Source organism: Balaenoptera ricei, chromosome 8 (genome assembly GCF_028023285.1).
Source record: "Balaenoptera ricei isolate mBalRic1 chromosome 8, mBalRic1.hap2, whole genome shotgun sequence".
NCBI classification, from domain to species: domain Eukaryota; kingdom Metazoa; phylum Chordata; class Mammalia; order Artiodactyla; family Balaenopteridae; genus Balaenoptera; species Balaenoptera ricei.
Genome location: NC_082646.1, coordinates 93,401,061 through 93,419,183, shown reverse-complemented (window position 1 = coordinate 93,419,183; position 18,123 = coordinate 93,401,061). Strand labels below are relative to the sequence as shown.

At 35.1% G+C, this 18,123-nt stretch overlaps 1 long non-coding RNA gene across 1 annotated transcript in view; it reads right to left on the bottom strand.

Annotated features, from left to right (window-relative positions):
* Nucleotides 1-2,097: 2,097 nt before the first annotated feature.
* The window catches only part of LOC132369939 (uncharacterized), an 85,678-nt gene continuing 69,652 nt past the window's right edge, over nt 2,098-18,123 (bottom strand). Inside the window, exon 4 of the long non-coding RNA XR_009504494.1 lies at nt 2,098-2,536. This is a non-coding gene — a long non-coding RNA (uncharacterized LOC132369939). The remainder of the gene's footprint in view (nt 2,537-18,123) is intronic.

Sequence of the window (18,123 nt, the reverse complement as noted above, 5' to 3'; positions counted from 1 at the left end):
GACTGCATCTGACTTAAATTGAACTGGGTCCAGTATGATGTCTCAGGTTGGTAAAATTTTGTTTTAGAGAAAGGAAAAAGATAATGGATTCCTCCAAGTCCAGAGAGTCTGAGACTCCTCCATCTGGGACTCTAGCTAAATATATGGATAAAAACCATAGGTACAGAACGTGTGTTTGTCTGAACAAGTGGGTTAACATTACCAAAGATAATCTTGAATTACTGTGATCATTTTGGGGAACTTAAATCTACATGAGCTTATCCGTTTATGAGGTACACAGAGAAATAGGGGTTCCAAACTTCCCCAAAATAATGGGATGTGTTTTTGATTGGTATGCAGAAGCTTCTAAGACTAAATGAATCAAAAATTGCCTCGATTCTTTAAAAAAGCAAATGAAAACATCTTGAAAGTCTTCTCCACTAATATTAGTGAAAAGCTTTAGTCATGTTAGTGGGAAATTTTAATTTTTATTACCACCACCAGAAACACAATTTGGGTTCAAATGTTCTTTTTATAAACCAGTGAGTTTTATATTATGGTACCTGTCTCATAGCTAAAAATTTTAAACAAATCTATAAGATTTCTGTTTGTATCTGTCTGTATGTTTCTGTATGGCAATATACACATGTTACAGATGTTTGAATTTTTTTTTTACCTCCAGATGGTATTGCCAAAATTAATTTGTGAAAGAGCTCTATTTAATTGGCTTAAAGAAAAATAAACACTTACATAAATTACAGATTCTCTCAGAAATACAAAAAGTAACCCCCAAGTTTTTCAAGTTCACATTAAAATTTAGTTCTTTCATCTGTTAAAAGGATAGTTTTCTTAGACTATTTTTAAGCTTTTTTTTTTTTTTTTTGTCATTTACAGAGTTATTTTACTCTGATGCTTTTGCAAAACTGCTTTGTCTTCAAAGAGATTCAAGGAAAGGATTCTGACAAATATAGGTTTCTGATAACTTTACAATCATACCACTGAACTCAATAAGAATTTCTAAAACTCTAATGGAATAACTGAATTCATAAACTGCTAACCTAAGATTAAGCAGAATAAGAATTAATTATCTGGGACTGAATGAACTGTTGGGGATAATTATAATTTTATGCCTTTTTTAAAAAAAAATATTGCTGGTTCTTTAAAGTTTTGCTTTCCAGACTTAAGGGAAATTTTTTTTAAAGTTATCTATAACTTACAGCAATTTGGTAAGTTATACCTTTGTAAACAAAATTGAAACATTTATTTCTTTCTCCCTACCTAACCCCTCCAGAATTCAGAAAATTCTTAGTGAGAATTTTTATTTTCATGGCCATACAGATAGTTATTCACATAATTTCAGTAAGAATCACCTTGCCTGTGACAGGACACAATTGGGAACATTGGTTGTATTACCAAGGCTTTGACTGGAATGCCATATTTGAGAGAGATGTGTGCAGAATCAGATATGACTAGACAGTCATAAGGAACTAAGGTTGAATTTATGGAGCCAAAAAAGACCCTGTAAAAACCATCTGGTACCCTGCTTACAGGATTCCTGGCAGCCTTAAGAGATGAGTAAGGAAGGTTATTTCCTGGTGTGCACAGAAAACTCAGGATATTTTGGGAACATCAGGAAGTGAGCAATTCATTCAAATCTATAGGCATTTTAGGTGAAGTCTAATGGTGAGTTCTTTGCTGGCTTCTTAACCTCAAAAGACTTTTAAAAATCTATTCTGAGATTCCTTATGAAAAGTTCCAGCAAACCAAACTTAAAAAGAGCCTATATAGTCAATCATTATTCTTGCTGTACTTGCTGCCAGGATATGATTTTTGTCTGTGATGGTAACGGTTATAAATATGCATGGTTCAGCCTGTCTCAATGGTTGGCCAATGCAGGCTAATGTGAATTAGGAATTGTAGCAGCACCACTGTCACTACAAAACAACTCAGAAACCCAGCAGCGGTCCATTCCTCTAAACTGGTATTACTAATCCAAAAGAAGTTTACCAGCAGATGTTAATCCCCTCTGGATGAACATCACCTGTAGACTACCACTTTCCTTGGCTTGAAGTAAGTGCAAGTGAAAACATGATTAGAAACGTGTTCTTAACTCTGGCAACTATTGCTGATTCTACCTGTAAGGCCATAACTGCACAACAAAAGTCCCTGTGCTTTCTTTCTAAGGTGGTTTTTAGATAATAGAATTGCTTTGGATTACTTGTTAACAACAAGGAATCTGTGCCATAGCAAATATCTTCTGCCGCACTGGGATCAACACCTCCGGTATGGTAGAAACTCAAATACAAGAAATTAACAAACAAGCCACTTGGCTAAAACAGGTTGATGCCTCTTTAGGTACATCCTTTGATTTTTTTTTGTTTTGTTTTGACACCAACTGGTTTGGTTAACGGGGGCCCTGGGTAAGGAGGATACTTCAGTCTCTTCATCTTGTCCTCCTGCTGGTCATCACTGTAGTCTCCCAGGTGCACTGTGTTTTCTCAGGTGTCTTAAATATGTGTTCAAGGCCATGAGCAGTACATCAGATGTTCTCACTGCACTTGAAGAAACAGAAACAAGATGCACGAGATGAACAACAACAAAAAGTCTTTCCATGAATTTGACATCATAACCTATGAGTTTCATAATGAGATAAGACTAACTTAATCCAGATGATGACTGGAGAATGGCACTAATGCCAACTTTTTGGTCCATCCCTCATGTATGAGAGGATCACCAAAAAGAGGAATTGTTAAAGTAATTGAACAAGGATGTCATTAGATTGAGGTGGCTCTAATGCCTTGGTAGCCTACGTTAGCAAACTTGAAACCTAAGCCAAGTTGATTATAAATGCACTTGTATCCAAGAAAATAAAATTTAAGGACAATCAATCACAAACAACCAACGAGTCTTTCCCAAATAAGGCAACTGCTTAAGCTATAGCCAATCAAATAATGTCTTTGTTTCGTTTCTGTGTCTGCTGTATAAAAGCCTTTCCCTAAGCTTCTGTCCACAGAGCACTCCTAACCACTTTCAGCTTGGCGCTGCCCAACTGGAATCGATGTCTGTTTAAACAAACTCTTAAAGTGTTTAATGTGCCTCAGTTTATCTAATATAGGTCAGTTCAAAATTATTCTTTTTTCTTTCCAAGAAATACTTAAAGGCTAAAATTTCAAACTGAAATATTTAGAATAACAGTGTAGGGAAATAGTTACACCATTAATCTTCCCACATGCTTGGGTAATTAATAATACTTCAAGCTCTAGTGTTTAGTATAGTATATTCAAAGGGGATATTTATTTACATTCTTATTCCTTTTCATTTATGAAGTCAGCTTTCACCTCCTTCCAATAATGCCTCTTGGAAAGTCACAAGGAAATTTTAGGGTATTAGGATGTACTCATATCCTCAGCTTTATTTTTGTATAGGTTGCATGATAAATTGTAGAAAGACATAGAATTTGAATATTTAAGTAATTTCTATGCCTAGTTCTTAAATCTTTTCTTGTGTTAAAGGCCTTTTTTTTCTTCTTCTCATTTTCTTTACTCCAGATCTTCTTCCCAAGAATAGTTTTATATAAACCAAGGAAATCTGTTAGAAGATAATTCAGGTTTATGATCTTCTGGGCAACTGGTATAAAGTTTTCAAAAGAAAAAAATTCAATACCAGAATTACACATTGATAGAGAAACTAAAACTAGTCTTGGGAAAACAGATAAGGTGGGAATCTATTTCTAGTACATCTACCATAAATCACAAGATTTTATGCAAAAGCTCTAGAGAGCCCCTCCCTGGAGCCTCTCAGCTTTCATTAGTATATCCAAATTACTTCCTTTCCTCTGCCCTCCCTCCCTTTCTCCTTCCCTATGTCTTTCCTTCTTTCTTTTAACTTCCTTCTGTCTTTACTAATAAAAAAAAGCAGATGCTGTTTTACTTAAAATACACCAGCATATTTGAAATTACCTTGGAAATAGTAAGGTATATGCTTCTGAAAGTTAAGATTGAAAATGACTATTTACGTCAGTAGTGGGTCCCAAATATTTAGTTAATCTATGCAGGCCAAGCTTTTGAAGAATTTTAAGCTCTATGGGGGTCTCTTGTTCTTTCTAGCTGCTGAAATAATAAATAAGGAAAACTTGGAAAAAAACTAAGAAAAAAATTGTTTAATAATTTCTGTTATTTCTTCTGATCCACATTTCTCTTTTCAATAAAAAATATTTTCTTACTAAAATCTCAGGTGTTCAAATACTATGTAAATTGTTTGACTTTTTTAAAATCAGGTTTTTATAAAATTTGACAATTACCTTATATTGACTGATTGAGCTGGGATCTTTTTCCCAGAAGTAGACTATCATACATTTGAAGATTCTCTAGTTGTATTGAACAAGTGGCTTACTTAATCCAGGAATCCTAGGTTGCTAATAAAAATCTTGACCCAGACATCCCCAGACATCGGTAGATAGACAAAGCATGATACAACAAGAGAGAGTAATGATAAAAACTGCATTAGATTTTTCCTGTTCCACTGAATTATTTCATCCCTTTCCATTCAATCTAGCAATGGAAATTTGTATAACATTTTTCTTTAATTTTTTTCTGAAAATACTTAGTCAAAAATTATTTGGAGAAAAAATATTTTAACATATTTTAATATTCTAAGCTCTATAAGCATTCTTGCTTATATTAGGTGTGTACAAAAATTAGCATATTGTATGGAGTAATCAGAAAGAAAATCCTGCAAAGACAAAGAAAAGGAATTTTCAAAATAAGTTATTCACTTAAAAATTTTTTTCTGACTCATTTTTTTACACTTACTTATAAGGAAAACTTATATAGTTCTCCTGTGCCACATCAAGAAAAATGTATATATTTTTATTGAAAAAATAAAGACAGTACATTGTTAAGGGAGAAAACTAGGACTCATCCTTAAAATTCAGCGATTAGCCTTAAATAAAAAATTAAAAAATTGTTTTATTGCACATAAGGTTATTATCAAGGAACCTCTAATATGTATAATGAATAACTACACTATTTTGATAAGGCAATTCCTACTTTCTACATCCCTTAAACCTGTTCCAATGTGGAAATTAAGCTGGTTACCAACCCTCCAACTGTGGAAAGCCACATGACCACACTTGAGTAAACTCTTTTATTGAAAGTAGTTTATGTTTATAATTTTTCCTCTGTAACATTGGTTGCAATAATCATAAACCAATACACAGTTTAGGTCAGCTTCTCTGAAGTGTGAGGATACTTTAGAAGCACCTGGAGATGCTTGATAAAAAAGCAGTGTGTGGACAGTTACAGAAAGATAGAGAAGATGAAAAGGCAGAGGGCTATGTACCAGATGAAGGAACAAGAAAAAACCCCAGAAAAACAACTAAATGAAGTGGAGATAGGCAACCTTCCAGAAAAAGAATTCAGAATAATGATAGTGAAGATGATCCAGGACCTTGGAATAAGAATGGAGGCAAAGATTGAGAAGATGCAAGAAATGATTAACAAAGACCTAGAAGAATTAAAGAACAAACAAACAGAGATGACCAATACAATAACTGAAATGAAAACTACACTAGAAGGAATCAATAGCAGAATAACTGAGGCAGAAGAACGGATAAGTGACCTGGAAGACAGAATGATGGAATTCACTGCTGCGGAACAGACTAAAGAAAAAAGAATGAAAAGAAATGAAGACAGCCTAAGAGACCTCTGGGATAACATTAAACGCAACAACATTCGCATTATAGGCGTCCCAGAAGGAGAAGAGAGAGAGAAAGGACCAGAGAAAATATTTGAAGAGATTATAGTCGAAAACTTCCCTAACATGGGAAAGGAAATAGCCACCCAAGTCCAGGAAGCGCAGAGAGTCCCATACAGGATAAACCCAAGGAGAAACACGCCGAGACACATAGTAATCAAAGTGGCAAAAATTAAAGACAAAGAAAAATTATTGAAAGCAGCAAGGGAAAAACGACAAATAACATACAAGGGAACTCCCATAAGGTTAACAGCTGATTTCTCAGCAGAAACTCTGCAAGCCAGAAGGGAGTGGCATGATATACTTAAAGTGATGAAAGGGAAGAACCTACAACCAAGATTACTCTACCCGGCAAGGATCTCATTTAGATTTGATGGAGAAATCAAAAGCTTTACAGACAAGCAAAAGCTAAGAGAATTCAGCACCACCAAACCAGCTCTACAACAAATGCTAAAGGAACTTCTCTAAGTGGGAAACACAAGAGAAGAAAAGGACCTACAAAAACAAACCCAAAACAATGAAGAAAATGGTCATAGGAACATACATATCGATAATTACCTTAAACGTGAATGGATTAAATGCCCCAACCAAAAGACATAGACTGGCTGAATGGATACAAAAACAAGACCCATATATATGCTGTCTACAAGAGACCCACTTTAGACCTAGGGACACATACAGACTGAAAGTGATGGGATGGAAAAAGATATTCCATGCAAATGGAAATCAAAAGAAAGCTGGAGTAGCTATACTCATATCAGATAAAATAGACTTTAAATTAAAGAATGTTACAAGAGACAAGGAAGGACACTACATAATGATCCAGGGATCAATCCAAGAAGAAGATATAACAATTATAAATATATATGCACCCAACATAGGAGCACCTCAATACATAAGGCAACTGCTAACAGCTATAAAAGAGGAAATCGACAGTAACACAATAATAGTGGGGGACTTTAACACCTCACTTACACCAATGGACAGATCATCCAAAATGAAAATAAATAAGGAAACAGAAGCTTTAAATGACACAATAGACCAGATAGATTTAATTGATATATATCGGACATTCCATCCAAAAACAGCAGATTACACGTTCTTCTCAAGTGCGCACGGAACATTCTCCAAGATAGATCACATCTTGGGTCACAAATCAAGCCTCAGTAAATTTAAGAAAATTGAAATCATATCAAGCATCTTTTCTGACCACAACGCTATGAGATTAGAAATGAATTACAGGGAAAAAAACGTAAAAAGGACAAACACATGGAGGCTAAACAATACGTTACTAAATAACCAAGAGATCACTGAAGAAATCAAAGAGGAAATCAAAAAATACCTAGAGACAAATGACAATGAAAACACGACGACCCAAAACCTATGGGATGCAGCAAAAGCAGTTCTAAGAGGGAAGTTTATAGCTATACAAGCCTACCTAAAGAAACAAGAAAAAGCTCAAGTAAACAATCTAACCTTACACTTAAAGAAACTAGAGAAAGAAGAACAAACAAAACCCAAAGTTAGCAGAAGGAAAGAAATCATAAAGATCAGAGCAGAAATAAATGAAATAGAAACAAAGAAAACAATAGCAAAGATCAATAAAACTAAAAGTTGGTTCTTTGAGAAGATAAACAAAATTGATAAACCATTAGCCAGACTCATCAAGAAAAAGAGGGAGAGGACTCAAATCAATAAAATCAGAAATGAAAAAGGAGAAGTTACAACAGACACTGCAGAAATACAAAGCATCCTAAGAGACTACTACAAGCAACTTTATGCCAATAAAATGGACAACCTGGAAGAAATGGACAAATTCTTAGAAAGGTATAACCTTCCAAGACTGAACCAGGAAGAAATAGAAAATATGAACAGACCAATCACAAGTAATGAAATTGAAACTGTGATTAAAAATCTTCCAACAAACAAAAGTCCAGGACCAGATGGCTTCACAGGTGAATTCTATCAAACATTTAGAGAAGAGCTAACACCCATCCTTCTCAAACTCTTCCAAAAAATTGCAGAGGAAGGAACACTCCCAAACTCATTCTATGAGGCCACCATCACCCTGATACCAAAACCAGACAAAGACACTACAAAAAAAGAAAATTACAGACCAATATCACTGATGAATATAGATGCAAAAATCCTCAACAAAATACTAGCAAACAGAATCCAACAACACATTAAAAGGATCATACACCACGATCAAGTGGGATTTATCCCAGGGATGCAAGGATTCTTCAATATACGCAAATCAATCAATGTGATACACCATATTAACAAATTGAAGAATAAAAACCATAGGATCATCTCAATAGATGCAGAAAAAGCTTTTGACAAAATTCAACACCCATTTCTGATAAAAACTCTCCAGAAAGTGGGCATAGAGGGAACCTACCTCAACATAATAAAGGCCATATATGACAAACCCACAGCAAACATCATTCTCAATGGTGAAAAACTGAAAGCATTTCCTCTAAGATCAGGAACGAGACAAGGATGTCCACTCTCACCACTATTATTCAACATAGTTTTGGAAGTCCTAGCCACGGCAATCAGAGAAGAAAAAGAAATAAAAGGAATACAAATTGGAAAAGAAGAAGTAAAACTGTCACTGTTTGCGGATGACATGATACTATACATAGAGAATCCTAAAACTGCCACCAGAAAACTGCTAGAGCTAATTAATGAATATGGTAAAGTTGCAGGATACAAAATTAATGCACAGAAATCTCTTGCATTCCTATACACTAATGATGAAAAATCTGAAAGAGAAATTATGGAAACACTCCCATTTACCATTGCAACAAAAAGAATAAAATACCTAGGAATAAACCTACCTAGGGAGACAAAAGACCTGTATGCAGAAAACTATAAGACACTGATGAAAGAAATTAAAGATGATACCAACAGATGGAGAGATATACCATGTTCTTGGATTGGAAGAATCAACAGTGTGAAAATGAGTATACTACCCAAAGCAATCTACAGATTCAATGCAATCCCTATCAAATTACCAATGGCATTTTTTACGGAGCTAGAACAAATCATCTTAAAATTTGTATGGAGACACAAAAGACCCCGAATAGGCAAAGCAGTCTTGAGGCAAAAAAATGGAGCTGGAGGAATCAGACTCCCTGACTTCAGACTATACTACAAAGCTACAGTAATCAAGACAATATGGTACTGGCACAAAAACAGAAACATAGATCAATGGAACAAGATAGAAAGCCCAGAGATAAACCCACGCACCTATGGTCAACTAATCTATGACAAAGGAGGCAAAGATATACAATGGAGAAAAGACAGTCTCTTCAATAAGTGGTGCTGGGAAAACTGGACAGCTACATGTAAAAGAATGAAATTAGAATACTCCCTAACACCATACACAAAAATAAACTCAAAATGGATTAGAGACCTAAATATAAGAGTGGACACTATAAAACTCTTAGAGGAAAACATAGGAAGAACACTCTTTGACATAAATCACAGCAAGATCTTTTTTGATCCACCTCCTAGAGTAATGGAAATAAAAACAAAAATAAACAAGTGGGACCTAATGAAACTTCAAAGCTTTTGCACAGCAAAGGAAACCATAAACAAGACGAAAAGACAACCCTCAGAATGGGAGAAAATATTTGCAAATGAATCAACGGACAAAGGATTAATCTCCAAAATATATAAACAGCTCATTCAGCTCAATATGAAAGAAACAAACACCCCAATCCAAAAATGGGCAGAAGACCTAAATAGACATTTCTCCAAAGAAGACATACAGACGGCCACGAAGCACATGAAAAGATGCTCAACATCACTAATTATTAGAGAAATGCAAATCAAAACTACAATGAGGTATCACCTCACTCCTGTTAGAATGGGCATCATCAGAAAATCTACAAACAACAAATGCTGGAGAGGGTGTGGTGAAAAGGGAACCCTCTTGCACTGTTGGTGGGAATGTAAATTGATACAGCCACTATGGAGAACAATATGGAGGTTCCTTAAAAAACTAAAAATAGAATTACCATATGACCCAGCAATCCCACTACTGGGCATATACCCAGAGAAAACCGTAATTCAAAAAGACACATGCACCCGAATGTTCATTGCAGCACTATTTACAATAGCCAGGTCATGGAAGCAACCTAAATGCCCATCAACAGACGAATGGATAAAGAAGATGTGGTACATATATACAATGGAATATTACTCAGCCATAAAAAGGAACGAAATTGAGTCATTTGTTGAGACATGGATGGATCTAGAGACTGTCATACAGAGTGAAGTAAGTCAGAAAGAGAAAAACAAATATCGTATATTAATGCATGTATGCGGAACCTAGAAAAATGGTACAGATGAGCCAGTTTGCAGGGCAGAAGTTGAGACACAGATGTAGAGAATGGACATATGGACACCAAGGGGGGAAAACTGCGGTGGGGTGGGGATGGTGGTGTGCTGAATTGGGCGATTGGGATTGACATGTATACACTGATGTGTATAAAACTGATGCCTAATAAGAACCTGCAGTATAAAAAAACAAACAAACAAAAAAAAAAAAAAAAAAAAAAAAGCAGTGTGTGGCCTTAGATAATATCGAGTGTCTATAATAATACTCTAGTTGAACAGTATACTTGGGAGTTGGGAAACTAGACCAGCTAGTAAAGATTACTTTGAACAAGATACAGTAATGGAACAAATGACAGGGTTTTTTCTTCTTTAAAACATTTATTCATGGAATGAAAACTATTAAAAAAACATTTCCAAGAGGAGCTTTTCCCTTGAGGAACTTGTAAATTTGGTAGCATGTTTAAAATTGTATCTTTCATACATCATTGCTAATAACAATATGATAAGACTCATCTGTGGATATTTGGTCAATATCCATGGTAGATTTTGAAGACTGGAAAAATTCTGCCTTGAAAGGAGAATGATTAGAAATATTTTAATTTCTTGGAAAGGTGACTTTATCAGGTATCCTAAGCTAACGATTTAAAAAACTAGAATTAGAGCTTGATAGAATGAAAAGAGAATTTTCTAACATGAGATGTAGAAGGTAAAATTTTGTGGAACATCCTGCTGTAATACATTGCTAAAAGTATTAGCAGAATCAAGAGTGTGTTCATGTAGTCTCAATTCCCAAGACATCAATGTGGTTAAAGTTCGTAACATTTAATAGATCCTACACTTCCTTTTAAAATCATAAGGGTAAGAAATGAAAAGTTGTTATGGACCTTTGTATCATTCTAGGAAATTATTTTTACATCCTGCTCCCAGGAGCCCCAGTGTGGACAATTACAAGTCATCACAATTACAACAAGTACATGTGAATTTGCTGAGGGTCTGCCACTGAAGAAAGGAGGTGAGGAACATGAAACATGGCAGGAAAAGGCCCATTTGGGAAGCAACCTGGCCTCCAAATATGTATTCAATCAGAATTTTTCTGTTACTACATTTTGGTAGCATTTGTTTTCCGTGTGAAATTCCATTTGAAGAAAATTTCCTGTAGTTGAACGTGTGTGTGTGTTTGTGTGTACACTTAAATTTTTGCTGAAAGGAGTAGAAAGGATTCTTTCAATGTGGATGGTAAAACAACATTGTTTCTTTTCGTATTTTCCTTGGGAATACATGCATAATGATCAGTATGTACCAAAATCAAGTATAAGAAGATTCTGAAATATGAACCCTTCAGTAAAGCCTGTGCTAATGGGATTAATATCTAGAATGTAATAAATTATCCTAAAGATTTTATCAAAATGCATTCAAGGTGCATTCCTCCAGAAAGTGTGACATATCTATGAAATGAAATTAGCAGAAAGCTGAGCTTTGCACATAGAAACCAGGAATAGAGCAATCATAACTGAGAACTGCTTCTGGCTGATCTCTAAACCAAGAAGCAAAAGAGACCTGATAATCCATTTCTTAAAAAGTGTCTCTGGCTTAAAATCCACCTTTTTCACCCATAAAAAACTGTAATCGGTATTCACTCGTTTGCACAGCTGTCTCTTTCCTGTCTTTTGGAGAGTACCACGATCACTGTCTTAGAAAAAGGCTTTCTCAGGCATATTATCCAAATTGGCTTCTTCCCAGAATTTTATCTGATCTTATGTATTTCCTCTGGAGTTTTATCACAATCTGTAACTATCTGGTTGGTAAATTGGTTGAATGGCTTGTTTATTTATCGACATTGTTAATTGTCTGCAGTATTTCCATAAAATACAAACACCATGAGGGCAACTTTAGTAACTGTCTTGTTTGCCAGCCTCATCCACAGAATGGGATAACAAACATGCAATATGTAATTGTTGACTAACTGAAGAAATGAGTATCTTTTAAGTCACACGCAATAATCTAATACATGAAGGAGATAAACTGTATCTCGTCCAAAATAACAATATGGCCTTCTGTTTAGTTGCTTGAAAGGATACTTTCTTTGGCCTGTGTTTCTTAAACTGGGATGTGCGTTGGCAGCCCAGCAGGATGCATGTTACTAAATGATAAACAATATGATAAGTTTTTGAACAGCTATTGTTTTTTTCTCAAAGATTGGAGGGAAAATTAAGCTAAATTATTTAAAACATAATTTTAAAATTATATGTGGATAGAACAGAATGCAAATTCACTTGAATCTTTTAGATACATTTTAAAAAATTTCTCGCTAACTGGCCAGATCCCAGGAGGGTTCTATATTCCCTTTCTTCTCACGAGAATAGTAGTGGGTAAAACGTTTTGAGAAGTATTTTTAGGGCATTTTTTTTCCTCTGATATATCAATTAGAACTTCTTGTAAGAAATAGAACTTCATTCCCTTGGAGAAGCAACCAAGTCAATTTTTAAGACAACTTACTATAATGCACAGGAATTTCAAATGGCACAAGTTATACTGTTTCTGCTTTTCAAAATAGAAAAATCTAAAAACCAACTGATGAATGCAAACCAACATGTTATTCATGCATGCTGTCTTAAAAGGGCTAGATTTCGCATTGTTAACCTGTACTTTAAATAGCCTTCACTAGAAATGCAGGAATTGCCCTCAGAGTATTATCAATATAAAAGCATCATTGTGTTTACCGCTGCAGGAAATCTTTTTGTTCCTGTCAGTTTCTAGTTCTCATTTATGAAGGTGCTTGGCCAATTTGAAATGTTTTGGTCAGAGACGACTAGGGTAAGACTTTGAATGCCTTTTTCTCAGGAGAAATCATCAAACACCACTGAAGGCAAATTTTTCTGAATAGAAAATCCTTATTAAGTCATTTTCACTCATATTTCAGTCCTGTTTGTGAAGCTTGGTAATCACAGAGGAGAAGAAGAGCAAAGACAGTTAATAGTAAAAGAAATGAGAAGAATATATTCATCCTACATAAAGAAGGGAGATAGGGATATGGAGAAAGGGAAGCAGATGAGAAGCAATGAGAAAGGAAAATCAGGTGATTGAAGTAGATGCTTTGAATGAAGACAGGCAAATGAATGCCAAAGCCATTTTTTTAAACTCATTTTTTTAAAAGATTGATTATTTTTGAGAGACATTTTTTAACATTAACATTCTGATAAATGCACTTATCACCATGTGATGAAAGCACACTTTTGAAATTCTTTTAAAAGCCCTTTGACATTTCAGACTTTCACAACAAGTACAATGTAAATAGTTTCATAAAAGTTATTTTAAAGGAATAAGAAACTGGTGTTACATTCTGAATTAAGCCCCTTGGCTGTAATTTGAAATTTGGCCAAGCAGAGAGCCTGCCTGCACTCTTAAAATGAATTCTCCCCATAGTTGAGAGTTGAAAAGGACTCTGCTTTACACACCTTATCAGGACTTTAATGCTATGTGCAGGCACTATTCGTTGACTCAACCTCTGAGCCTACAGGAATATCCATGAATACCCTCTTCCCACCCCTAGCACTAAAACTCTACTTGCAAAAAGCATTCTCCATGTCATATGCAATTATAAGAATGGATTGGATCATTTCAATTGGTCTTTAACAGACCAACTTGTCTGTTAAAGCTCTTAGAATAAAGCATGGAATGAATGGTCTTTTCTCCCTGAATTATTTCCAGGCGTGCATAGGTAGGAACAACCACTCTCCACAGTTATAGCATGTGAGTGACCACTACTACTGTTGGAGTCCATATACTTCTTCATAGATATTAACTTTACTTAAGATAAAAATTCTCAGGGTAAGATTTGATTGGTTTCTCTGGATCATAGGCTGACAACATCACTAGGGCAGTGCAGGAAGCTTCAATGTTGGGCTCACCTAGGTTTTCCACGGAGGTACAGCTGGAATTCCCCAAAGGAACTCATAGAGCACTTTCAAGCAGATGGAGAAATAGGCTCTGGGCCCCCAAAATCAATGTAATAAGAAAATAATATGCTTCAGTTTGGAGAAAGAGTGGAATCTTAACCATGGAAATCCTCTGGTTTAGAACCAGAGAACCCAAGTTTCAAATTCAGACTCTGACACATAGTTGCTATATGACCTGGGGCAAACAAACATGCATTCCTGTGTCAGTCTTCTTTCTTATTAAATTCATTTGAAAATAACTTGCAACATTGATCTGAAGAACAAATAAGAAAATTTTGCTTCCATTCATTCTAGAAATATTCAGTGAGAAACATTCATATTTTCAAGACTCGTTTTCATAAGCCAATGGACAGCTTTTATGTATCACTAAGTTTTGTAATAAAAGTTTTCCTTCACTATAAGGATTAAAGAAGGTTTTCTCTCTTATTTTAGTTACTATCATGCACAGATGGAATTAAGCACACTCACAAATCACAGTAACTCTCCTTTGGTGTCACACTGTGACACAGCCCAGTGCCAAATTTTAGAATAAAATTCTCTGGGGTTTCTGAACTTTTTGAATATCATTTTGTGATAAGAACTTATTTGTACCTAAATATTACATAAAATACAGGTTAATTTATATCTCAATATTTGTCAATAAAAATGAGAGGTAACATGTATGGAGGGTTTATTATGTGCTAGGCAAGAATTACTTTAGGTATATTAACTAATTTAAACTTCTTGAGAACCCTATGATCTACATACTTTTATTTCCCTTATTTTCAAATGAGAAAACTATGGTCAATTAACTTTCTCAAGGTTACACGTCTAATACATAGACACTTTATTTATATATTTATTTACTTTTCTGCTTTACAAATGAGGAAAGAAGGCACTGAGAAGCCAGTTTGACTTTTACAAAGTCACAAGACTAATATTAAGCAGAAATGGGATTTGAACCCAGGATGCAAGATGTTAAAAAAAAAATCTATGCTTGGCCATTAGGCTATCCTGTCAATGTTAGAGGAGGAGCCACCCACAGAGGCAGATTAAATAAATAAATAAATTTAAGAAACATATAATTTATGCTTATTACCAGGAATTTGGAAAACTTAAACAAGCAGATAGAATTAAGAGTTATACTTAATTCCAGAGATGCCACTGTTAATACTTTGTTGTATTTACTCCCTATTGTTGTTATGCTTTTGTTAAATATTTTTAAAAGTAATTAGTAGTAAATATATAAATGTGTATCTTGCTATATATATAGTTATAAATACATATAGTTATAAAATATATATGTATATATGTAAACATACATGTATATATGTTTTACTATAGCAGATATTCTTTAAGGTAAGAGTGGTATTGGCCACATAGGGTTCCATCATCATAATTATCTAGCCCTTCACTACTTCAGTGACCAGATATGTTTGTTATATGGCTGGAGCTAAATGAATGCACTAAATAAGTTGAATATTTCTAATTTATTTTCAAAGGCAATCTTCTTTTTCCAGTTTCTAGTTTTGTGAAAATTGTAGCCAACCTCTCTCTATTTCTCTTACATCTATCTCTACCTAATTATTTAAGATCAATTTCAGAAGAACAATTTTTGGGTGAAATAGGCCTCCTAATTTTGAATAGTTTTGTGAGATGCAGCATTTGTATCATGCTCCCTTTTATCTTTTTGCCATGAGTCCCTATTAAAGACACCAATGCACAGACAGCCCCAGAATTTGGACTGATCAGAATCATTTCAAGGGTGAAACCAGGACATTACTTGGTATAGGCTGGTCTCAGAGGCAGAAGAGTCAATGTGATATAGTGTTTTCTCTTCTCTTGGTAACTCATGGAAAGGCCTGCTTAGGCCTGGAAAGATTTGACTGTATCATGGGCATGGGCTTCAGTGGAAGGATGCTGCTCTACCTCCCACTTTTCCCCCTTTTTCATGGGTTATGACTGAGAGAAGACTTGCGTGGTATGGGGACACAGAAACAATTTGAGTTGAGTAGTAGGCAGTCTGATCTTCGGTTCTAGAAGTTTAGAGGATTGCTTATAGAAGCCCTCTGTATAACTTGATGGCTGCTGAACCAATAGGACATTGAGTTTGGATGAGGTTCCTCCTGTTTAGGGGAAGGAAAGCTGGAGGCAATGTGGGATGTTTTAGGCTCTCCTGCTGGAAGAGAGAGAACCATCTTTCCCTGCCACCTTCTGGCAATCCAGAGAGAATTCCCAGTGTCAATCCTGATGGTTGTCTTCAAAGTAGGTTTCTGGATCTAAAATGACATCTTCCTCCAAAGTTCTTCTACTATCTCCAGGAACCACCAAGAGATGTCTTAAGCTATTCAAAACTTCTTTTTTCTCCAGGCCCAAGCAATGCATTAAGAAGAAAGGAATTTATAGGAAACTCTAAATAAACAGGTAGGAGCGAGGGAAAGGAGCTTTGAACTGAGCTCCCAAAAGCCAAGACTATAAGAATTTCAGGGAACAGCACTGGCCTAAGAAACAAAGTTACAAATTCCAGTTCCTCCCTACATTGAATATCCTTAAGAAATTAAAAAATCATTCTGAGCCCCACATGCCAGCGCCTGATAATTTTATGCCAGCGCTGCATAAAATTGTGTGGAGGTTACTTTTCCTTGGGCCCTCTCTCATTCTGATTGATTCGTGTGTTGTTTAAGGCCTATTGATTCTTCATTCTATTGTTTCTTCCAGGAGTTAATTTTGTGCTTCTCTTCCTCCTCACTTCAAGAGTGTCTATCACCACTTGGAATTCCAGTAAACCTTAGGCAAAACAACTCACATTGGCAAACTAGAAAGTGGACTTCTGCTGGTCAGACTCATGCGTGGCAAGACCTACCCTAAGATCCTTATGGGTGGAGGATGATGGAATCCTCTACCATTTATCTTCAGAGAAGGTTGGGTCATCTGGCCTTGCTTGTTTCTATGAGGCTACTTGCTTTCTGTCATTTTCCAGAAGATGCAACTGTAGACCAGAGAGCAATAGGAACCTTGGGAGGGTTTAGTGTGGAGAATGTTCCATAGATGTTCTGATCATTAAATTCTAGCCAAGCAGCATATCCTTGAAAAACCAGGAAGTTACTTCATTTATGGTCAATATCCTTAGAAGCTATCTAGGATACTGTGTATATATCTACATCAATATCTATATCTATATCTATATCATCTATATCTGTATCTATATGTAATCTATTCTTGTTAGTATTTGATCTGAGTATTGTATTAACACACTAATATTAACTTCAGTTCCAACATCATCTGTTTTATCTTATATACCACTAGGTCTTTGTATAACATCAGAATTGACTTGTGATATAAAGCTGAGTCCTATTTGTATCCAAAGATTAGGCATTTAGTTCTAATTTTGAAGGTGAGAATCCTTTAAAAGGAAATTCTCAAGTTGTTAAAGGAGTGAAACCACTACGGCTTTTTCATTCTGTTTTGGAGTACTTTGGGAAAGTAGCCAAAATTCTTATTTTCCCAGTTTTCACTGTTCTACAGAATATAATAATTATCACCATGACAATACCTCATGTCTTTTACAAAAGATCCAAAATGACTTGACAATTAAATACATTTTTATGTTTAATCTGGGCTACTAGTTGAGTTTAGACACTAGTTGAATATGAGACACTAGTTGAATTTAGAATCTTACTTCCCCAGCTTGGTTTTTAAATTTAAGAACTAATACAGTCCCTCATTAATTCAGGAGGATTTAGCATTTTGGCTTCATTGATCTAAACTTGGATTTATTTTAGTAGATTAGAAACATGGTCATCTTATGAAGGTTATTGTATTCCATGTAAAAGTTTGAAATATAAAAGAGAGGCTAGCCTGGTGAAACACAACTAAAAGGAATATGGGGAAGGTGTTAATGAAAGAGACATCATTCACTTAGAAATTAGCATGTTAGGAATAATCAATACACAAATTGCTATGAATTGTGCAATCTAACATCTGTTTCCCTTGGCAAACTGTCTGCTCTCCAACTGTTAAGTGTTCACTGCTCAAATGTGCTAGATAAATATTAATTATAAGATGTAATTGGTGCTAGGGCTTAAGGAATACTGCTCGTGCTGCA